The 24,113-nt window shown below is 52.1% G+C and overlaps 1 long non-coding RNA gene across 1 annotated transcript in view; it reads right to left on the bottom strand.

Moving 5' to 3' along the window:
- Positions 1-301: 301 nt before the first annotated feature.
- Positions 302-24,113, bottom strand: part of LOC126944368 (uncharacterized) — a 143,222-nt gene continuing 119,410 nt past the window's right edge. The window contains exon 3 of the long non-coding RNA XR_007722032.1: positions 302-367. This is a non-coding gene — a long non-coding RNA (uncharacterized LOC126944368). The remainder of the gene's footprint in view (positions 368-24,113) is intronic.

A 24,113-nucleotide genomic window follows, 5' to 3' on the forward strand; every position in this document is an offset into this window, starting at 1 on the left:
GCGAGGCAAGTGGCCAGCTCTAATGATAATACATTTCCTGAGAACTTTCCACTCGCTCTGAAGCACTTCTAATTGTGTCTGGAGCCTTTCCTTCCTACCCCACAGGACGAGCTGGGATATGCCGCTCAGGAGTTTTCTCTCTTGCACTGGCCCGGAGCTGTGCCAGGAGCCTTGGAGACGAGTTGAGGGGGATTCCCGGCTCCCCACATCCCGCCATCTCCTTGGGCTGCATTTTCTCACCTGCAAAATGGGGAGACAGCAATACCTCCCTCCACGTGCAGGTGTTTCTGGAAGGATTCAGTGGATGGCGACTGCGGGTCATCCAGCTGCCATTGGTCAATGAGTCCCAGCTGTTCTCATGGTGATTCTGAAAGGGGTAGACAAGAGGCAAATTTGTTCATTTCTTCTTTGTTGTGAAGCCACGATTATCTTTTAAGGCTCTCTCAGGATTAACAGCAACTACCTTCTCTTTCCTGAAGCCAAATGCTTCTTCAAGAACACCTGGGGGTCTGGGCCAGCATGTCCCCAGCTGGTTTCACAACTCACCAGGTGTCCCCAACCACCTCCTGGAGTTCCATGAACTAAGCCCACTTTAACCTACACACATTGTGATATCCTATTCTATTACATAAAATGTTTGCAGTGCATAATATTTACATGTTATACAATATATATACCTAATATGTAATATGCTAGATATTATATAACATTTATAATATATGATATAACATAAGAAGGTGAATATTATATAATGTTTATAATATATGATATAACATAAGAAGGTGATGCTGTGGTTAGGTACAACAGGCGATTACACAGAAAGAACTTCAGGGAAAGGAGACCCCCTTGGCCTTGTGCTCAAGCCTTGGGCCAGTCCTCAGAGGCTGTGAATTATCATCTAGCCCTACCACTTAAACCTCGCCTCACCAAGCCTCAGTTTCCAGATCTGTCACATGGGAAACAAGGCCCTCATCATCACATATTGCAGATTCAATGGGCATAGTCACCGCACCAGTGGTACGTCCGGAGAGCACACACAGTGGAAGGCATTGTTTGCCCTGGCTCATCTAAGTCCTTGGTAACTCCAGGAAGGAGGTATTCTATCAGTCCTTGATGTACAAGTGGGGAACCAAGGCTGGGAGAGGTGGAATCTCCTATCCAAAGTCATGGGACTGTGGAGAGAAGGTTCTGAATCTTGAGTCCCCAAAGCCCATGTCCCCTATGTCTGTGTGCACTGCCTTACAAAGTCAGGGGCTGTAAGGCTCTTTATCTGACCTTCCAGTCCAGCAAGAGCCAACTCGCAACACTCAGCCATGCTGCTGTGTCTTTTCCTCCCCATCCACTTCCACCGTCCACCTGAACTGATTTCCCAGCCACACTCTGAAAAGCAGTAGATGTGGGTTACACGGTACCTTCCATCATTCCAGAGATCAGTTCTGATCATTCCCCGGGCCTCCCAGGAGGAATGTCTGTGCTCTCTGCTCTCATGTCTGACTGGTCCTCAGAATCTAGCAGCCCTTGTAGCTTAGAATAAACCGTGAAAGACTCTGCTCTTTAGCAAATCTTATTTCACTGCACTAGAACCATAAGTCCCATGACCCAGTCCCCTTCACCTTAGTGGCCACAGTATCCCCAGGGTCCAGCACTGTGCCTGGCATGAGGCCAGGAGGTACTAAACATATATGCAGGCTTCGGCACCAGACAGACCTGCAGTAACTGTGCCTGACCACTTACTAATGGTGTGGCCCAGGCAGGTTACTTCACTCCTCCAAGCCTCAGTTTTTTTCATCTGTAAAATGAGGACAATTTTACAGCAGAGCATCTGGCTTACTGGGTGTCTGACAGTGTTAAATAGAATGTTTAGGGGACTTAGCACAGTACTCAATGAATGATAGCTATCATCATCACCATAACCATGACAATCATCACCATCATGATCCCCAACACCACCACCATCACACATCATCAGCATCACCATCACCATCATCAACATCATCATTATCATCATCACCACCATAATCACCATCACTATCATCATCATGATCACCACCACTATCACCATCATGATCATCATCACCACCATCACCATCATCAACATCATCATTATCATCATCACCACCATAATCACCATCATCATCACCACTATCATCACTGTCAACATCACCATCATCATCACCACCATCATTACCATCACCATCATTATCACCATCACCATCATTACCATCACCATCATCATCACCATCACTACCATGACCACCATCACCATCATCACCACCATCAACATCATCATCATCACCATCTTCACCATCATCATCACCACGATCATCATCACTATCAACATCACCATCATCATCACCACCATCATTACCATCACCATCACTACCATCACCATCATTATCATTACCATCATTATCACCACCACTTTCTCTGTAGACACTTTGGTGAGACTTACCCTCATGTCAGCCACCAAGGACTCCGTTTAGAGCTAGTCGAGAAGCAACCCTAAAGACTTTTGTAACATAAGTCTCCTCAGCATCAGCAGTCTGTTTGGCTTAGCTGGCTCACTCCAGTAATAGCATGGCAAAGGCAGGAAGGCCCAGAGCACGCCCACTGTGCTCTGATCCCTGGGGGTCCTGGCACATAATGTGGAGCAGGTGGGTGGATTTCAGCAACACTACCCTCCCCCATCTCTACAAAGGAGATTCCCAGCTTGGCGGTCCAGTCAGGGTGTGGTGAGAATGACTCAGTCTGTGGCCTTCTTTTAGATCCTCCTCAGGAAGTGAAGAAGTCACTTTGGAGGCTCTCACTCACAAATAGAACATTTTCTTCCCACTCGTGAGATCAGTGTGTACTCAACCAGGATGAGAAGCCATGCCAACAGGTTGTGCCAGGGTGTCAGGAACATTTAGATTCCTGAATGAGGAAACGAGAAGCAGGGATATGCACACATTTCCAAAGACCCATGGCCGTTGCTGAATGTCTCCATTGCGGTAACAGCTAACAGTTTTCTAATCCCCGAAGAATGTATGTGACGGAGGAGATCCCCTCAACTCACTTCCTTCCCCGCAGAAGCCACCTTCAGCAAGGAGCTTATGTCATTCTTGGCTGATGATGTGGCAAGCTTTTATGAGTGATTCCTTCCCAAGAAAATGGTTGTTATACCGGTTTCTTTGACGAGGGCCCCAGGCCAGCTGTGCCAACTGCCATGCTGAGAGTTGAACAACATTTGCTGGTGTACTCAGACCTTGATGTGATCTCTGGTTGACCCGTTTTCTGACATATGTGATGGCTGATGTTTCTTGAGGGTGTGATCTGGACCAAGGCCTTGGGTGATGGCTTCATAGGTGGTATTAGGTTTGCTCTCCTTAACAACCTGATAACTTAACATTTTTCAATATCCCATTTGTGGATGAGAAACCAAGGCCAAGAAAGGTCATATAATTTATATGAAGTAATTTCAGCTAAAAAGTAGGAAGGTAGGATTCAGGGCCAGGAAATCTCTTCCCCAGACCCCTATCATTAACCTCCATGATATTTGGTCTCTGCTGGTCACTGGGCTGCCACTTCCACCCCTCCCCTGCTTTGTATCACGGGGAACTACATTTTCCAGGTTCCTGTGTGCTCTGACTTCTGGGCAGGTTCAGCCAGTGGGAGGCACTGGTGGAGGACTTCTGAGAAAAGTATTTCTCCTCTCTCTCTCTCTCTCTCTCTCCACCACCTCCCCCCACCCCCCCCCCCATCTCCTTCTCTCTCTCTACCTCCTTCTGGCTCTAGCTCCCATAGGAATGCCCTTCCCTCCATGGTCCCTATTCCCACTGGACAGGTTGTCAAGGGTCCAGCTTTCACCAGGTGACCCTAGCTCCTGGGTTCCATCACACCATCTCCTCCTTTGTCACTCCAACTCCAGGAGTGACTTTCTGCTGTGGCTGATCCCTGAGGCGCCTCACCACCTGCAGCTTGGCAGCTCCCCTGGGTCCTCACCTGTAAAACCAGCCCCCTATATTAAATCCCTCCATGTAAAATACCTGGTGTGACTTCTGTTTGCAGAGTGGACATGAGCTGATAGATCCTTAGCCTTGGTGGCAGTTGTGAGGAGGGGGAGTGGTAGGGAATGGGGAAATACGGTGAGTGCGAACTCTGTCTCCCTGTCATCATACCCCGTGCCTAACAGACATTATCTCATCTCACTCTCACAATCAAACTTTTAAAGCAGGTGATGTCACTAGCCCCATTTTACAGAGGAGGACCCTCCAGCTTTGTTAGGGTAAATAACTTGCTCATCTAAAAGAGAACAGAGACGGGAGTCAGCCCTTGTTCTGCCGGGGTGCCAAAGGGGAACTCTGGCCCCATCCCCACTGCTGCCCCCACTTCCCACCTGCCCAGCTCCCACTCCCCGGCCTGCCCGGCTCCCGCTCCCCGGCCTGCCCGGCTCCCGCTCCCCGGCCTGCCCGGCTCCCACTTGCTGCACACAGGCCACTACTTGATGTGAGCTCCTGCCCCTGACAGGGGCCAGCCCCGTGTGGGCCTGTGGAAAGCCCCACTTCATGCTGCCTTCTACCCCTTAGGATTCTGACCTAAGCTCCTGGGCCTCTTGTGGCCACAGGGCATGGCCTGAGCCAGACGCCCTCAGCTGAGAGTGGCTGTGGCAGGCCCAGATTTACGGCTTTGTTATTCCTGTGTTTTGGAGTTTTTACAGCCCCACGCTCCCTCGAGAACCCTGTGCTTTCTCTAGGACATATCAGTCAGACGGCGGAGGAAATATCCCAAATGCTGGGAACATCCTGTGTCACGGTGTCTCCCAGGCCCAGGTACCCACGACCTTTTGTTTGCAGCCCGAGGGAGGAGGAGACTGATAAAGAGCAGGGGCTGGCGGAGGTGGGTAGGGGGGAGGCCGGCAGGGGCTGGGGAGGCCACGGGGGAGGCCCGCAGGGGCTGGGGGGGCAGGGGGGGAGGCCAGCAGGGGCTGGGGGGGGCGGGGGGAGGCCCGCAGGGGCTGGGGGGGGCAGGGGGGAGGCCCGCAGGGGCTGGGGGGGGCAGGGGGGAGGCCCGCAGGGGCTGGGGGGGGGGCAGGGGGGAGGCTGGCGGCCCCTTAGGTGCCCTGGTTTGTTCTGGTTTGTTCTCCAAGGCGACACATGTCCCCAGCTTCCTGACCAAAATAGTCCCCGCCGTGGGCCTCTGATGCGGAGCCAGTGCTCACGCTGCAGTGAGCGCCTCTTCATCCGCCTCCCGTCCGTTTGGGGCAGATACCTGACTCTGCAAGGAACCCCTGCACTGGCCAGTGGGGTCCAGCCGCGTTTTGCCTGCATGGGATACAAGGCCCTATTGTCCTGTGCCACCCCTCCCCCACGCCCACTGCCTCTCCCAGAATCCTCCAGGCTGCGGCTCCTGTGTGAGATCAGGCCCCAGTCCTGAGGGGACTGGATGGGTTGGGGTGGGGAAGGGACCTGGATATCAGGAGCAAAAAAAAAAAAAAAAAAAAAAAAAAATATATATATATATATATATATATATATATATATATATATATAGCAGTGGCCAGTAGGAGAGAGTTCGCGCCTATTTAAAAACACACATATATTCATAAAATAAATAATAACCCAAACCTATAAAGGTCTGGAATAGGCCAGTTGCAGTGGCTCCCGCCTGTAATCCCAGCACTTTGGGAGGCCAAGGTGGGTGGAACACCTGAGGTCAGGAGTTCGAGACCAGCCTGACCAACATGGAGAAACCCCGTCTCTACTGAAGATACAAAAAATTAGTCGGGTGTGGTGGCTCATGCCTGTAATCCCAGCTACTCAGGAGTCTGAGGCAGGAGAATCGCTTGAACCCAGGAGGCGGAGGTTGCGGTGAGCCGAGATCTCACCATTGTACTCCAGCCTGGGCGACAAGAGCAAAACTCCGTCTCAAAAAATAAAAAAGGTCTAGAATGATACATACTAAATTGTTGAGGGTGGTCTTTTCTGATCAATGAGATCAGCTTTTCTTCTTCAGGTCATTCCATAGTATCCAAAAAAGTTTTTAACAATCATCTATCACTTTTTTGTAAGAAAAAAATATAAAGTTGCTTGAACTTGAAACGTGTAGCTCAAGCCAATGAAGCCAGGAGCAAAAAAAAGATATTAAGGAGAAGTAGGTGCATAAACTCTGCCTATCATGTCCCTTGACGGTTGGTGTGACACCAGTTCTCGATTCTCTCTCATCCTACTCGGAGGGAGGAGTGGCCCTTATGTAGCCCCTGGTGATGTGCTGCCCTTTGCAGTCACAACACTTGTGGAGGAGACAGGGATCAGAGGACCCAGGAAGGTGCCAGGGGCCCCACGGCTGGGAGGGGCAGAGACGAGACCCAGGTCAGCGCAGCACCCACAGGAAGGGCAGAGGCAGGTGCTCTCAGGACACCCCAGCACCAGGCCTCCTGGGAAGGGGGCAGCCCCGAGTCCAGGTGCTCACCCTCACCAGTTCTGTGATCACATGCTTGGCCCCATGGTGGGCCACGGATGGACAGGGGCAGAGGCACCAGTGCCCCCAGCTTAGCCCCTGGCCACCAAAGGAAAGGGCACCAGCAGTTGCCTCTGAAACATGGCCCTGGTGTCCTACCCTGAGAAACAAATGTGCCCTGACCCCCAGCTCACCCCTGTCTCCCCTCTGACCCACCCCAAATCCAGGCCCTGAGTCCTCCACCCAGGCAGCTGCGAGGTGGGGCATGTGCTTTCAAGTACAGCTTTCCCCCGGTTTGGGCTGCTGCTAAAAATACACCATTATTGACAGGCGACATGTGGAGAGCTCTTTCTGGTGTTGGAAAAACACAGTGGAGCCATTCATAATGCTGGTGTTAAGGGGCAGAAGAAATGCCCCCTTGGTGACAGACGTCCCCATGTCCAGGTTCCAGTGCAACCTGGGACTCTGAGCTGGCACATGACATCCGTGAGGATGAGCTCCGTGCAAGCCAGGCCTTCCCCTGCACAGGACTCTCCCCTGGAGCAGCCACAGCAGAGCACCTAGAACATGTGGCCGTAACAGCAAGTGGCTTTCCGGATCCCGGATCTCCTCCACCTGCTTCATCTGATTTGAATCACCCAGCAGCACTGTACACAGGGGATTACACGCCATTCCCATTTCAGAGAGTGAAACTGAAGCAATGCTTTTCTGTAGCTCAGAGGCTTTGCAAATGCTATTCCTCTTGCTCAATGTGATCGTCATAAAGTGGGCCAGAGTGAAGCACGGAAAGCACTTAGAAGCCCTGAGCCACCGTTTAAGAAGCCTGGATGCCCTGAAGCCACCAATGGGAGAGAGAAGCCTGAGATGCCCTGGCACCCACAGCCAGCCATTTGAGTCATTCCAGCCCAGATGCCTGGAGAAAAAGGCTTTGAGATGAGCCCAGGCCCAGCCACCATCTCATGCAGCTGGTGAGAGATCCTGACCAAGACCCACAATGTTGACCTCAGGCAAGACCTGGACTGGGGAGCCACTGTTTGGGGGTATTTTGTTATACAGCAATAGCTGAGCACCTCCTTGGGCTCTAGGACCCTTGAGGAGAGGGTGAGCAAAGCTGACAAATTGCTGTAAAGAGACCACGCCCCAGCTGAGCCGCCCTCAGCAAGAACCTTGTGGGGACTATGACTTCCGGTTTCAGCAGCATTTCAGGAAACGCCGGTGACAAGGCTTTGGGAAGGGTGATGACAACGAGGGCAGGGATGCTTGACTCTCCAGACAGTGACAATTCAGGCAGGAAACAGCAGCCTACTTTGCTACAGGGATCCATGAAAGTGTCCGAGGAGGAGAGGAGGCCATGGCTGAGGGCATAGTGGACACCGGGGGGTTCACGTGCATTGTCACTTCTGCTCTCCCACCGCCCTGGGAGTCAGGCATGATTAGAACTCCGTCTCTGAGAGGAGGCTCAGAGATGCAGAATAACTCGTCCAGGACACAGCCGGTAACTCCCGGAGCTTGGATTTGAACGAGGTTCGTCATTCTGCTTTCCTTATGGATAACAAAATGGATAGGAGGAAGGTGTGGGGAGAGGCCACACCATTGGACCTCTACACCAAAAGGGTTCAATAGAGCTGTGCAAATTTAACATCCAGACACTCTGTCAAAGATGCCAGGGAAACCCTCCTGGGGGAGTCAGTGATGTGAAGTTAAATGGACATTCGGGCTCTTACCCTCAGAGGGAGGGTCAGCCAGGCCTGGGTTTGACTCCTGCTCTTCCCTCGTCAACTGTACACCTCAGGCAAGTCAGCTTTTGTAATAATGTGTCCTCATCTGGAAAACTGGCACAGTCCACACTCCACATTCCAGAGGGTGGGGGTCCCATCGGACAATATGCATCTACCAAAGCCAGCACGGGATGGAAACTTCCTGAATAGCAGGTGCTTGGACCAACGTGATGATCATGTCATATCATGATCATGTCATATCACCTGAGGACTGCACTCCTGGGCCCCCCTCCACGGCAGCATGGGAAGCCAGGTATGAAAGTGCTACCTAGGAATACTCGGAAGCTCCCTGGGTGGCCTGGGCTCCACCTGACCTGGCTGTGGTCCCCTTCCCTCCCCTCTGGAGGGACCGAGGGGCTTCCCTAACCAACAGCCCCTTCCTCTTCTTTCTTGGTTTCTCCCCAACCAAGGCCAGTGTCAGAAGATCTTCCCAGGACCTGTCAGTCACAGAGCGTGATTGCGAAAAGGGTGTCCGTCTATACGGGGTGCAGAGCCCTGGTTCGAGGATGCCCATGCCTCACCCGTTGCTCTGATAAACAGCCGCATGTGGAGATGAGGGGTGACAGGAAAACCTTCCCTCCACCGTGGTGGGCAGAAGAGCCTTTCCCAGCCGGGAGCGAGGCATCTGGAAACACTCAGAGACCCCATCTCCACTATAAACACAGACAAAGCTAGAATACAGCACATCGATAAGAAAATATGGGATGGGGCATGTCAGTCCCACACAATCCCAACAGTCAGACACAATAACTTTTTGTTTTTTTATTTGAGACAAGGTTTCACTCTGTCGCCCAGGCTGGAGTGCAGTGGCCAGTGGCACAATCAAAGCTCACTGCAGCCTCAACCTCCTGGGCTCAAGCGATCCTCCTGCCTCAGCCTCCTGAATAGCTGGGACTGCAGGCAGACACCACCACGCCTGGCTAATTTTTTAATTTTTTGTAGAAATGGGGTCTTGCTATGTTGCCCAGGCTGGTCATGGACTCCTGGGCTCAAGTGATCCTCCTGCCTCTGCCTTCCAAAGTGCTGGGATCACAGGCATGAGCCACTCCACCTAGCCAACAATTTAACATGTTGGTGTCATGCCAGATGTTTGAGGTGACAAACACCTTTTAAACTTTTATGAAAGCATAATAGACATAGGGAAAAGCACAGGCATCACAGGTGTACAGTTGGATGACTTTTGCCAGGGCAATGTCTGTGTGCTGGTGTACATGCAGTGCTGGTCATGGACCAGGAGGCCAGAGGGGGCATGTTCCATCCACACTCCATTCCACTAACACAGCTTCATTCTCTAGCCCTGTCCTTCCCTCCACCTCCCCTCCTCACCAACTCTTGTTCCTGCCGACACCAGCCCAGTTTTGAGAGCTTCAGGGAGCTCCAACCCACCTCCCATGTGGGGTCAAACCCCCACAAAGAGCTCACAGAGCATCTCGGGCCTCTCCCTCAGGCAGTTGTAATTTTCCACTGATGTATGTGTTTGTCTCCCCAGCTGCATGGGGACCCCCCAAGGGCAGGACCACCAGGCCTGCTATGCCCCGCACTCCCCCACCCCTGGCCTTGGTTCCAGCTCTAAAACTTGAATTCTCCTTCCAAGAGAGCTACAGTGGCTTCCTGAGACTCCCAGGGCCTCAGGAACCCACCACCCCACCTCTGAGGTGCCCACAGTCTCCAGGAGAAAACGGGAGCTGCTCCTCGAGCCCAAGCTCCTGACCAAGACTCCACGAAGGCGATGCCGAGCAGGAAGATTTATTAGCCCCTCGGCTCTGCTAAAAGCATTCTGTCAAAGAATTTGAAAAACGCATCTCAGATTCAGTGTTGGGAGACAGCTATTCCCTCCGAGAAGAGGAGGATGTGAAAACCATCAGTCCCTGGTGTGGCTTTCCAGGCCAGCCAGGGGATCAGATCCTGACGGACGGCGCAGCCTCAGAGGCCAGGCGCCGCGTCCTCCTGGAGAGGGGCCCCGCTGGAGCCTGGAAGGAGCGGGAGCTGGGCAGGCTGCGAAGGGGAAGGGGAAGATGGATGGGGCTGGGGGGAGCTGCTGACAGAGAGCCTGGAGGGGAGTGAAGCTGGAAAAGATCCGCGCTGGGACGCAGCCCTCGGAAACCCTGGCGGGCTCAGCCTTGGCTTCACCAGGAGCCTTGGAGAAGAGGAAACAGAAGGCTGTCAGGGAGCAGCTTCCCGGACCACCCATCAGGGAACAGGGAGGACTGCAGTCCTGAAAGCCCAGGCCAGACAGGCAGGGGTCCCAGTCCATTCTGGGTAGGTGGGGGCCTTTCCAATCCAGCTCTGTTCACCCCATCCCCACCCCCTACCCAGCCCCAAATCTGCTGGGGCGGCCACTCGGTGTCCAGAATATGATTTGAAATATGCATATTTGTAAGGAAGTAGTGCAGGACCCTGCCTGCTGTCCCCTGATGCCCAGGAGCCCTTCACCCCCCAGGCCTTCAGCCAGGGACTTTTTCCCCAGGTCTTACCTTGGATACCTCATTGTATTTTAGCCCAAAGGTCACTACATCAGACAAAGCCTCCTGGTCACACACTCTAGAGTATGTGGCATCACACCCATGGTCATGCACACACAGGCACATATACACCTATGCACTTACAAGCTCAAATACACACACTTACATGCACACGTGTATACACACAGGTGTACGCCTATGCAGGCACATGCTTGAATGCACACATTTGCACACATGTTTACTCTCTACAATACAGCAAGGGGATTGGAGACCAGACTCCTGAGGCAGACTGACTTATTCAGCTCCTGCCTCTGCCCTGTGACCTTGGGGACATGACTTAACCGCTCTGAGCCTTGGTTTCTTCATAAGTGAAATGGTGGCCGATGACATTGCCCCCTTCCTAAGGCTACTCACAAGGTGGGGCTGTTAGGGGGGGTAACACATGTGCAGGACTTAGCCTGACAGAGTTAGGACGCAGAGAGGGAGGTGTCCCCGTCACCACATCATAGCACTCCACAGGACGGGAAGTGATCTCAGCTGCTCACTGGTTCGTTCACCTCTCCTCTGTCTCCCTCCCCAGCCCTTCGTGGAACACAAAGAAGATTGGTAGGATGGACAGTGGATGAACGACATTCTCAGCCTGTCCCCGGGAGCCGGGTCATGCACAGACCTCACACTCCACATGCAAAGTAACAAAGTGAAGCCTCCTTTGTAAGAGGGTGAGGGTGCAACGAGTTCATGCTTAGAAGGAAGCACCAGGCAGGTCCCTGCACACGGTGGACCCCTTAAGCAGGAGCTGAGTTCAGTGTTTCCTCTGCCGCTCACCTCAGCCCTGCAGTGCGGGCTTCCTAAGCCTTTTCTCTAGGCTGCCACTTACTGAACCACACTCTGTGCCAAGCAAGATGCTAAAGGCTTTCTATGCACTTCTTACTGAGCTCTCACAACAATCCTATTGACAGCGGCTCCAACAATCTCCTTTTTGCTAAAGAGTTAACCGAGGCTCAGAGGCTTAGTGAGATTGGGTGGCATCCGTGGTCCCTAGAGAGCATGTGGTCCTGATTTGAACCCAGCAACGATCCCAGGCTCACCTGGCTCTGACCTCACTTCTGCACACCACAGTCGTGGAAGCTTTTATTGTACCCCTCATAAGACGGAGAAACTGAGGCTCTGAGAGGGCAAATGGTGTGGCCAAGCCCCCCAGGCCATCCCCGGTGGGAAGCTTGTACTCGACTTGAGTCGTCCTGTCTGAAATATGCGTTCCACTCTTCCCTGCGGGACCCGACGCAGCAGTTCCGGAAGGAGGAATTCTGGCCCCCATTTGCCATAGTTGGAAAGCAGATTCATGTTGCATTCCCTTTGCCAATTTACTTGCAGCGGGTTGATGAGGAACAACTCCCAGCTTGTCCCAGCCTTCATGGGGAAGGGGCTTCCAGCAACACCCCCCAACAAGGTCCTCACAGCACCCCGACACTGTGGGGCTGTCCCAGCACTGAGGCGATTAGTAGAATGATAGCAGCCAGCTGCTCACTCCATCTGTGAGACAGACCAGGGCTGCTTGAGTGACACACTTGCAAGTTTCGCCCACGTTCCTCTCCTGGAATCACCGGGGCGGCCAAACCCCAGGAATCTGCCTTCTTGAAGGAATCAAATCCACCATTTCACTGCCCACGCTCAGCACCCGGAGGGTCTCTTGAAATAAGGTTCATGAGGCGGCCTCTGGATTTGATTACAAGGAAATCTGTTCCCCATCTCAACCCCTCAACTCTCTCTGCCCTCGACTGCAGGAATGTGACGCCGGCTGATTTCTCAACAACTCCCGCATTTCTTGCAGACATCGGACCTGGAGCCAACTTTCTACCTGGTTTGTGTGATTCATAAATTACAGTGCAATCAAAAGACACGTTCAGAAACTGCTGGAAGTTTCAATGGGTGAGCATATCAGTTTCCCAGGACAACAAACTGCCACACACCGGGGGGCTTACAACAGCAGAAACTTATTCTCTCACATTCTGGAAGCCAGAAGTCCAAAATCCAGACATCGGCCGGGCCGCGCTTCCTGCGCTGGCTCTAAGGGAGGGCCCTTCCTGCCTCTTCCGACTCCTGGTGGCCCCCAGGTATTCCACGGCCTGTGGCTACATCGCTCCAATCTCTGCCTCCGTCTTCACGAGGCCTCTCCCCACTGTGTGTCTCTTGTCTGTGTGTCTCCTATAAGAACACCTGTCATGGGGTTTACGGCCCAGCCAGGTAATCCAGGGCGATCTCACCTTGAACTCCTTAACGTCACCACCTCTGCATAGGTGAGGTCAGCTTTCCAAATGAGGTCAGCTTCATAGACCCTGGGAATGACTTGGATTTATTTGCTGGAGGGCCACCCCTGGACCCTATACAGTGAGTTTCATTCTTCCTTCTGAGGACATGAAGAAAGGTCCCTTGCCTCCTGGCCTGTCCCTGGAGAAGAACTGACCTGGGCAGGGGGCAAGGAGGTGGAGAGGAGCTCCACCCTCAGCTCTGCCACGTCCTTGGGAAGCCTTGGTCTCAGTCCCCACCTGCCCTGATCTCAGAGCAGGGACTTCAGCAGGAACCCCACCTGACCAAGGCCCAGTCCTCTCTGAGTTTACATGCCAGAGGAGGAGCTGGACAGTAAATGCACACAACAAAAGATGGATAGGTAAATATGTCACATGGTGACAAATGCCATGAAAGAAAATGCAGCAGGGTCAGGGATAGACAATGATGGGTCGAGGCCTCCTCCTGGGCTGGGGATGAGAGCAGAAGGAGACCAGGGGCACCAAGCCACTCACTTGGAGCCCAGGCTCAACCAAACCCTGGGTGCACAGGAGACACTGACGCCATTGGGTCCCAGAGGAGACCAACTTCTAGTCCTCATTCTGCTACTACCCAGCCCCAAGATAGGACAAGTTGCCTCCCTTTTCTAACTCTCAAATTCTCCTCCCTAAAGCAGGATTGGTGTCACAGATGAGTTCGTGTACCTAGAAGGCTTGGCACACACCCCGGGGACCGCCCCCAGCGAATAGTGGTGACTGTCACCTCCAACCCTGAATTCCAATGTCCTCCAAGGTACTTCGTTCCCTCCAGCTCTAGCCTTCTATTCTCTACCCCCGACCTGGCTCCTCCATGTCTCCAACCACTGACCAAGGACCCCTGATTATTCCTTCCATGTTCAGCGGCGCTGGGTGGGTGGATGCAGAGGTAGCTGGGCTGATGTTGTGGCTGTGTGACCAGCTGCAAACCAGGAGAGGCTCCCGGAACACCCGCTGCCTTGGTGGGGTGCCGGGCTTTGATAGGCTGCCAGGAGCGATAGCCAGGCCTGTTTGCTTTGCCTTATCGGAGTGTTTTTCACCAGCATTGCCCCATCCCCTCTGTTCCCTCCTGGAGGTTATCAGCCCACATCCGCCGCAGGGGTGAAGCCCATGGTTAACCTTTCCCACGCCTGCCTCTCTGTGCCCAAGACCAAGCCCCTTCCCAACACCAGGTCCCTGCTCTTCTAGAGGGTCTCCCCAGAAAGGGTGAGCTTGGAAAGCAGACTCCCACTCCCTTAGAATCGGCTCTTTCCGAAGGGCTCCAGAACCCATCACTTCCAAGAAAGAGCCTGGGGATGCGGACGCTGGAAGTGAGGTGGGAGGCCTAGATGTTCTCTGCTTCCAAGAGGCCGGCACGTTAAAACCCACTGTGGCATCAGCTTTCTGAGGCTGCCGTAACAAAGAACCACAGGATTGGGGGCTTCAACAACAGGAACTTATTCTCACATTTCTGCAGGACCCAGGTCCAAGAACAGGGTGTCAGCAGGGCAGGCTCCCCGCGGGCTGTGAGGGGACTCTGTCCCAGGCCTCTCCGGGCATCGGGTGGGCCGTGGGGTCTCTGGCCTCCTTTGACTTGTAGATGCATGGCCTGATCTCTGCCTCCATCTCTGTGAAGGCTTCCCCCGGGGTGTGTATGCCTCTGCCCACGTGCGCTTTGTAAGGACACAGCCATATCGGATTAATGACTTCATCTTAACTTGATTACATCTACAAGGATCCTATTTTCAAATACGGTTACATCCACAGGTACTGGCATTAAGACTTCTATGCCTTTTAAAGGGACACCCATTGAACCCGTAACTTTTAAAGACTATATCCAAACCCTGCCCCACCCCAGATCAGCTACAGCAGCGTCTCTAAGGGAAGCCAGGTGGGTCTAGGGTGGATCCAACTGAACCACTGCCCCCACCCAACAGACACAGGGAAACTAAGGCCCCCAAAGTGGACATAAGATGCCTCGTGGCACAAGTGCCTTGGGGCTGAGGACTCCTCCCTCCGGGTTCATGCCGTATCCTCAGCAGCAGGCCAGGGGTGGGGACTCTGCTCAAATCTGCAGGGAAAAGGATAAGGTCCCACGGCCGAGCCCCAGAGCTGACCTTGGCTTATGAGTTTCCTGAGTCAGTGTCTGCATCCGTGTGCTTTCAGCGTCACAACCCAATGGCGCATGGGCGGCATCGCCCCGTTCTCTCCAGGTGGAAACTAAGATTCAGAGAGGCAGATGCGCTTGCTCAAGGAAGCACAGCTAGCTAGGGGCTGCAGGGCGATGGGAAGGAAGGATTCCAACCCAGGCCCATCCAGTCCCACAGCCTGAACCACTTCCCCAAACAGTGCTGCCCGGGAAACCCAAGCCCACCCGTGCTTCTCTGCCATAAACGGTAAGGAACACACTTAGCAGAATGATTGAAATCCTCCTGTGACCACTTCTAGAATGGCTGGGCTCAGAATGAGGCCATCCCAGCTGCTCCCAGCTCTGCCACTTACCAGCTGTGTGGCCTGGGGCAAGTCACTTTACCGCTCTGTGCCTCAGTTTCCTCATCTGTAAAATAGGCAGGAAAATAGTGCCTACCAGTGAGGGTGCTGGCGGATTAAATGGTGCCTGGGGAAATGTTGGAGATGACCATTACCTCCAGGGCAGCGTGTGGCTCTGGCAGGGGCTGGGCGCAGCTGTCCCTCAGCTGCTCACCCCTAATTCATGTCTCAGGTGAGGTCCCATCCCCACCCCCACCCCCGCCACGACCACACGACATCTTACTCCCAAGGCTTGTCAGGGCCACTGGTATGGTGATAAATCTCCCGCTGGCCCCTGCCTGCCCTCCCTCTAGCCTCTCCGCAGAGACCGAGTTGTTACAAATGTGTCCGGCCTCGTGAAACCGAACCCCGCCATGCCCCCCGACGGTGGCGGCATCTCAACCGCCATGGCCTTATCTGATTGGAAAGCAATCCCTGCATTCCCCATCCTGGGGCTCTAGGGGAGGGTCTTGCTGCTGATTCTAATCGGGGCACATCCCCAGGACAGGCAGGGCTCCACAGCGGGGCCAGGTGTGAGCTGCAGCAGGCTACAGGCCCGGCGAAATTGGAGGAAAGAGGTGAGGAGCCACAGCCCACCCCGGCCCCAGCCCGTGCTCGGGACCTGTCGTGCCACATGTTTTGGGCAGTGATGACATTCTTGTCTTGTTCCTTTGTAAGAGGAACTTACTGGCTTATATAACAGAACGGCCGCCCAAGTGTCGTTTGGGAGTTTCAGGTAGGGTTTGCTCCAGAGTTCAAACAATGTCTCCAGAAATGGACTTTCCTGTCTACTCCAGGACGCTGCCACCTGGGTTGGGGCTCCCACATCTGGCCTCGTGTAGCCAGCAGGTGCTGCCAGCTGCCCCTGGCACCGCACAGCTCCCAATGTCAGTGCCGCAGGAAAGAATGAATGTGCTCGTCCCAGCACCCCCAGCCAAAGCCCAGAGACAGCCTGGCATTGGCCTGGCCTGTACCTGTACTCTTGCTTGGCCAGGGGAAAGGCTTTTGCCGGACTTCGATGCTTCTAAAGTATCTGAAATTTTACCAGCCCCAGCGTTTTAGGATTCGAAGGGCCCACATGTAAAGTAAATGTGAGCTCAAGGGTTTGGGGTGTTGGAGGAAGAGGAAGACTTCGGGGCACTCAGGAAAGCCAGGGACAGCATCTCTGACTGACTGAGCCTGAATACCGGCCAGGAACCAACTTCAACCCCAAACAGCAAGGACATTAATGACCCAATCCACAGGTGAGGAAACCAGGGGGTGAAGAAGCCATCTGCCCAGCCACAGTGTGTTATCGTGGTCTGAGAGCAGAACCGCCAGAAGCAAAGAACACTCTGGAACTGGAGGTCCAGGGCACGCTGGAGACATGGGCAGGAGCGGCAGGTGTCACGGGCTGTGCGTGTCTCCTGCAGCTGCTCAAACAATGACAACCTGGAAGGCTTAAAGTCACACAAGCTTGCTCCCTCACAGAAAGGCGAAGTCTGGCTGAAGTCTGAAGTCCAAAATGAAGCCTAGAAAGTCCGAAATGAAGGTGTCTGAGGGCCGTGCTCCCTCCAGAGGCTTAGGGGGAGGACCCTTCCTTCCTCTTCCAGCTTCTGATGGCCTAGGCGTTCCTCGGTTTGTGGCTGCAATGGTCCTGTGTCTGCCTCTGTCTTCACGTGGCCTCCTCCTGGTGTGTCTAGGCCTCACATCTTTCTCTGCCTCTCTTATAAAAGCACTCATGACCAGGCAGTCCAGGATGCTGTCATCTTAAGATCCTTGATTTAATCACATTGGCAAAGACCCTTTACCCAATCAGGTCACATTCACAGGTTTCAAGGATTTGATGTGGATGTTTTGAGACAGACCATTTTTCAGCCTACCACACAGGCACACACAGAGTGAAAATAAAAATGCTTTGCAACTGGTGCGGATCACAAAAGTAGCTGCTAGTGCTGAGGACAAAAACTTGCATTAGAGTTTAGCTCTCTGGTGTGTGAACTTTCTGCAAATAGCGTTTCCACTTGGTATTAACAGAGGAGATGACCAGACACGGTGAATTACTTGGAGCCTCAGATGCCCCAGTTGGAGTCGCCATTTGTGAAGTCACCGGCTGGTGACTGACGGGCAGACGCAAGGTCCAATCCATCATGAGGGCTGGCTCAGGAAAGACATGTGTGTGGGAGAGCTAAAACAGATGTCGGGGCAGGGCTTGCTGGTGGACCTCCTCCAAAGCCCCAGGGGCCCTGGAGCACAGGGCAGGCTCCCAGGTTCTCTGAGACAGCCTCGCATTCCAGGGACTCCTTCCCTCAGGACAGGCAGTCAAATACCTAACGACCTAAATAGTGTACCATCCAGATTGGCCATCACAAATACATTCCAAATTTTGCAGAGAAATAAAGAATTTTTTCACCATTGGGACAAAACCTGTTTCATCCTCCAGCAGCCCTTAGCTGCTTCTCTTTTAAGCTACAAAGACCCTCAGCCAAAACATCAGAAAGAATTGGCATGGACTGTTTACCTAGTTTTAAGAAATCTAACATCTTTTCAAGGGGATCCACCCCAACTTGATGACAAAGCAAATTTTCAGTCTTCTGGGAAAGGACCAGTCCCATTGAATATCCCTTGATGGTGGGTGGGTGACGCATGCGTGTCCTACTGAAACTTGAGCATCTTCTCAAAGATTTCACACTGAGGACACCGCATGGACCTGGCTCAGCCTAAGACTTCAGACTTGGGACATACAACTGGTGTCCACCCTACAACTTCATGTCACAGAATTCTATAATGTCCAAGCTGGAAAAGAGTCTGAGAGAAGGGGTTTTCCACTGTCCACCCGAGCCTGGATGCTGTAGCATCACCCAGAGGACCCATACTCTGACTAATGCCTGATCCATCTCCACCCCACCCCTAGCTCCAAGGCATCCTGTCTTAGGAGCTCTGGAGTGGTGGGGTCCAGGCATTTGTATTTCCCAACGACTTCTAGGTGATGAGGATGTACATCCAGGTGGCTGCCCTGAGCCTGGCCTTGAGCCTGCATGAAGGCCTGCAGCTCACCCAGAGCCACACAGCAGGACGAGGCCTCTGGGCCTTCAGCAGGCCCTCAGCACCACCCTCCCTCAGAGCTTGGCCAAGACAATTGCAGTGGGTTGAATGGTGCCCCCAAAAGATATGTTCAAGCCCTGACCTCTGGAATCTGCATGGGACCCCATTTGGAAACAGGATCTTGGACGATGTAATTAGGTTAAGGATCTTGAGAAGAGATCATCCTGGATTAGGGCGGACCCTAAATCCAGTGGCATGTCGTTATTAGAGAAGTGGAAACCATCACAGACACACAGAGGAGACAGCCATGTGATGATGGAGGCAGAGAGGGGATTGATGCAGCCACAAGCCAAGGAATGCCGAGAGCCACCAAGAGCTGGAAGAGGCAGGAAGGAGCCTCCCCTAGAGCCTCTGGAGGGAGTGCAGCCCTGTGCACAGCTTGATTTCAGACTTGCAGCCTCCATAAGTGTGAGAGAATAAATGTGTGTTGTTTTGAGCCTCTTGTTTTGTGGTCGTTGGCTACAGCAGCCCCAGGACACTGACACAACCAACTGCAAGGCCATCCCCCAAGGGCTGCCACCGACTTCGAAGAGAGGGAAAGTTTCAACATGGCGGGGCGAAGCTGCAGCAGGGGCTGCTTGTACCTGCAATGTCTGTATCACAAGTCCTTCCTCCAAACACATCAAACCGGGCATTCCTCCGAAGCAGAGACAGTGGAAGGAGGCAGTCTCTGACTTCCTCTGGAAGGAGCCCCCAAGGCTCAGGGGGCTGGCCCAGAGAGGGTCTCTTTGGGCAGATAGGAAAGATTTTACTCAATTGCAGGTCTCCTGGTATCCACCTTCCCATCTCCCACAGGAGCCCTGTCTGCCTGACCTAGACACTGAGCCTATGCTAGTGCTTACTTCCCCTGGGGCTGGTGCTGGCCAGGAGGAGAGCAAGCATGACTCTGGAATCGTTCCATCCAGATGGATGAGACCACGCTGCCTCCTCCTGCCATGCATCTCTTCCCAGCACCATGTGGCTCTGCCGAGGATTCCACACTCCACACAGACTCACCACTTTCACCCAGGGGCAAAAGTCTCTGAGATCTGGGCCCTGAATCCCATTTGACAGTCACAGACCCAAGTCCACAGTCTTCGTCTCCATCAAGAGGCAAAAGTAACGTGGCCCTGTGTCTAAGCATGTGCTTCCGAGGTCCCCCTGCCTGGGCCGGGATGCAACATCTGCTGCAGACAAGAGCGTGAGCTTTGCGGAGGTGTTTAACTCCTAGAAGCTATGTGTGCTCGTCTGCAGAAGGAAAGAATCATTGCATTTCATCCCCATGAATGCTGTCAGGGTTAACTGCCATTATGCTTAGCACAGGAGAAGTGCGTGGCAAATGTGATTGTCACTGTGAACTTAATTCTGGCTCCAGTCTTCCACAGCCATGTCCCAGCTGTTTGGCAGCCTCTGGGCCATTTGGACTGAGGACAAAAGGCCTTTGGAAGCCTAGCGGAAGCAGGAAGCAGCAAGTGGGCTGAGAGGAGAGGCCCAGAGTGGGTCCTGAGCCTGTGCCCTCGCTGGAGGGGTTTGGCCCATCCACTGAGCAGGCAGCATGAAGTGGCCAAACCCAAGCTGCCGAGGCAGGAACATCTGGTGCAACATCTGCCTCTAAAGACGGCAGGGAGCCGGGAAGAGCTCAGAGGCCATGGAGCTCCACCGCGTGCCAGGTCCTGCTTGTGGGGCCCCATTGCTCCTCCATGCATTCATGTCCCTGCCCTTGGAGAATCTTCAGTAGCTCACAACTGCCCTGAGAGTCAACCCCAGCCCCTGAGATGTATTTCAGAGCACTCTGCTCGGCTGACCTCACCAGCTTCCCCCTCCCCATGCTAACCCATCCCCACCTCACAATCCATAGTCCAACTAGGCCCACCTGCTCTCAACCCAGGTACAGGCCTGGCCATTTGTCTCCCTAAGGCCTATGTACACTCTTCTGCCCTGGCCCATCTTTGACTTAGCCTCCAGGTCTTGGCTCGAGTGCCACTGCCAAGGGAGGCCTTCCCATTCCCTCTCCATGTTCCCATAGCTCCAACCTTCATCACCTTGGCAGCTGCAGGGCTCAGCTCAGTGCCTGGCGCACAATAGGTACTCAGAGAATCAATGGAGTGGGTGGATTTAATTAGATTTGGCAGCAAACATTTTTTAGCACCTCCCATAAGCCAGGTTGGTGTGATTCAGCAGTCAGCAGAAAAGACAGAAGTCCCTGACCTCTCATTATGGTGAGCAAGGCAGTTAGTACAGAACAATAAGTAAAAAAATGTTTAGAATATGATAAGTCCCAAGAAGAAAACAGAAAACTGGGAGACGACATAGGCAACTTTGAGACCTAGAGAGCTGAAAATTCTGGAGTGGACAAAAAGATCTTGCTAAGATGCCCATGAGTATAAATCTCACACTTCATGTATGAGCCCAAAGCTTCCTCCTGCTCTTACAATCAGGGATTTAAGGATGGGTTGGCTGTAGCTAGGTGGAAGGTGGAATGGATAGATAAATGGATGGGTGGATGGATGGATGGCTGTACGAATGGATGTATGGGTGGGTGGATTAATGGATGGATGAGGGAGAGATGGATGCAGGGATGGAGGGAGGGAGTGGTGGGTAGATGGATGGGTGGGTGGATGGATGGATGGATGGGCAAATGGATGGGTGAGTGGAGGGATGGATGGAGGGAGGGAGGGATGGATGGATGGATGGATGGATGGATGGATGGATGGATGGATGAATGGATAGAAGAATGGGTGGTTGGGTGGGTGGATGGATGCATGAGTGGATGGATGGACAGACAAATGGATGGATGAATGGGGATGATGGTTGGATGGGTGCATGCATGGATGGGTGAATGGATGGAAGGATGGATAGATGGATGGATGGATGGGTGGGTAGGTGGGTGGGTGAATGAAAGCAAAGACAGAAGGAAGGTTAAATGGATAGATGATGAATAGATGAATGATGGCTAGATAAATGAGTGAGTGAAGAATGAATAAATCAATGAATGAATGAATAGCCCTATGATATACACAATTTTTATCTCCATTATTATTATGGCTGTTGTTCTTTTTTTTCTCTCCTCTAGCTATCTGTATTCCATCTGTCCTTTAAGGTCAATGCTGGGTGCCTCCTCTAGTGACACTACACTGCATCTGTCTCTCCTTGCTGTCAATTCCTAGAATGCTTAGAGGTCATGCCCCTAATACAGATGGACTCAACATTAGCATTGCCTGGTGAGGGATGAAGCAAGGGAGCTTCAAGATTCAATCAGGAAGATATTTGCAAAATTAATTTTCTGCAGGGAATTCCATTTTGTCTGGTTTATTTTTTATCCGTTTAAATATTCCTTCTTTTGTAAGAAAGGGAAGAGATGACTTCAGGATATTAAAACATAAGGACATCAAAGACACATTTAAAAGATCAGTTAATGCAGCATTCTGTCTACAGAAAGATCATAATTCTAGACCAACAGCAACATAAGCAGGCTGGAAGGGTCCACACTCTCTGCAATGTGTCTCTCTTCAGCCCTCATTCTTGGTTTTCTTAATTTTCTATACTGCACAGGATGAATTCTAAAGTACAAGAAAAGACATTTCTTTTAAGAAAATGCAGAAACTTTTAAAGCAACATATGTAAGGGAAAGGTGTTAATTTTTGTTGACTTTTTTGTTGTTGTTTTTAAGCATAAGAATCACTTGACTCTAAGTTTTTGAGAGTGGATATGAGATACTTCCCCCACAGAGAAGCAGCAGAAGAGTGGAGAACCAGGCCTGATCCCAAACAGGCAGGTGCCTCTAGGTGTTTGGAGAGAATCCTACAGATTCACTTCAGGGCTACAGGAAACAGCCATCAGCAACTGGGAAGACCATCATGCCACCCAGCATGCTAGGGGCCCAGCCAACCAGCATTCTAGGCACAAACAGGCTGGACTTCATGTGTGAGCCCAAAGCTTCCTCCCGCTCTTACAGTCAGGGATTTAAGGATGGGTTGGTTGTCGTGGAAACAGCCTGCCATCCTCACTTCAGAGCAGCATCAGCACAGACACTTAAAAAGTTAGAGCAGAGAACAACTTTCTGGAAGGGTTCCTAAGGTGGCTACAAGTTTAGTTCCCATCCCATTTAGAAGGAGAGCCTAATTTTCCTCCCCTTGAGTCTGGTTTGGCCAGAGAGACTTACTTGGCCAGCAGGAGGATGCAGGCTCTGAGGCTAGTCCTAAGGCTTGTGGCTTCCCCACAGGCCTCACTAAACACTTATTAAATCCCTTGGCTGCCCTTAACAAGTCCAACTGGCAGCTGGAGAGACATTGAGACTATGTGGGGGCAGAGGCCAGCTGAGGCCAGGACTCCCGGCTTGTGAGAGATACTGCCCCAGACCCTCCAACCCAGCCCAGCCATCAGCTTGACATCACTGAGTGATCCCAGTTGATCCCACATAGAGCTGAAGAGTCAGCCAGCTGAGCCCAGCCCCAACTGCTGACAGAGCTTCTGGTGCAGCCCAGACACAGGATGCAGAAAGTCAAATTGGTACAGGTTTGGCTCCTTTGATGAGTGTTTTCCTAGCTGCACTTTGGGCGTAAAGAAGGCAGAGCACCTCCATGTGCAGGCACACCCACGGAGCAGTGTCTGCAAACCTGCTGTGGCATACCACACAAGCTAAGCATGTTTTTCACAGATCTAAATTATTGCGATAAAATCAAAACAGAAATTTTATTTCATGACATGTATAGAGTACATGAAATTTACATTTAAGCATCCAGAATACATTTTTGTCTGCACACAGCCAGGCTCGCTTGTTGTCTATGGCTGCTTAAAACAGCAGAATTGAATAGTCCCAACAGAGATCCTATGACTCCACAGCTGAAAATGTTTGCTATTGGGCTGTTTACAGAGAGAGAGTGCCAACTTCTGCTCTACAGACAAGCTGTTTTGCTGGGGATAAGGCAGGGAGGGGTCGTTCTAAACACAGTGATATTGGTGGATTGTCAAGATGCTTCAAATATCCCCAAATAGATGCATACATTTTTAAAATCTGTCTATAATAAGATTTGTCCTTTAGATTTATTATAACTGTAAGCAAATCCTTTTTAATTTTTTTAACAGATGTATTGAGATATAATTAAACAGCATGAAATGTACTCATTTGAGGCATACAATTCAATGAATGTTAGTATACTTACAGAGTTGCACAGCCAGCGCCATAGTCTATTTTTAGAACATTTCCATCACCATCAAATAAACCTCATACCCGTTAGCAGTCACACTCCCCATCCCACTCTCAGCCCTGGGCAACCACTAATCTTCACTTCCTTTGAGAGCACAATTATGCATTTCTGATTCGTCTTAAAGAACCTTATGTCCTAAGTTGTCTTTCCAATTCTCAGCAAGTGATGCTTGGCACCTCTCTTCCCACCAGTGTCCTTAGCATATCTGGTTTATATACACTCAGAACACCATTTCCTAAACTGTGTTCCATGACCTACCAACCCCACAGAGCAGAGACTGCTAGTTTTCCTCTAAATTCTGTTTCCCCTGCTGTGGTCTGTGTTACACCACTTGACTTT

Source organism: Macaca thibetana, chromosome 20, assembly GCF_024542745.1.
Source record: "Macaca thibetana thibetana isolate TM-01 chromosome 20, ASM2454274v1, whole genome shotgun sequence".
NCBI lineage: Eukaryota > Metazoa > Chordata > Mammalia > Primates > Cercopithecidae > Macaca > Macaca thibetana.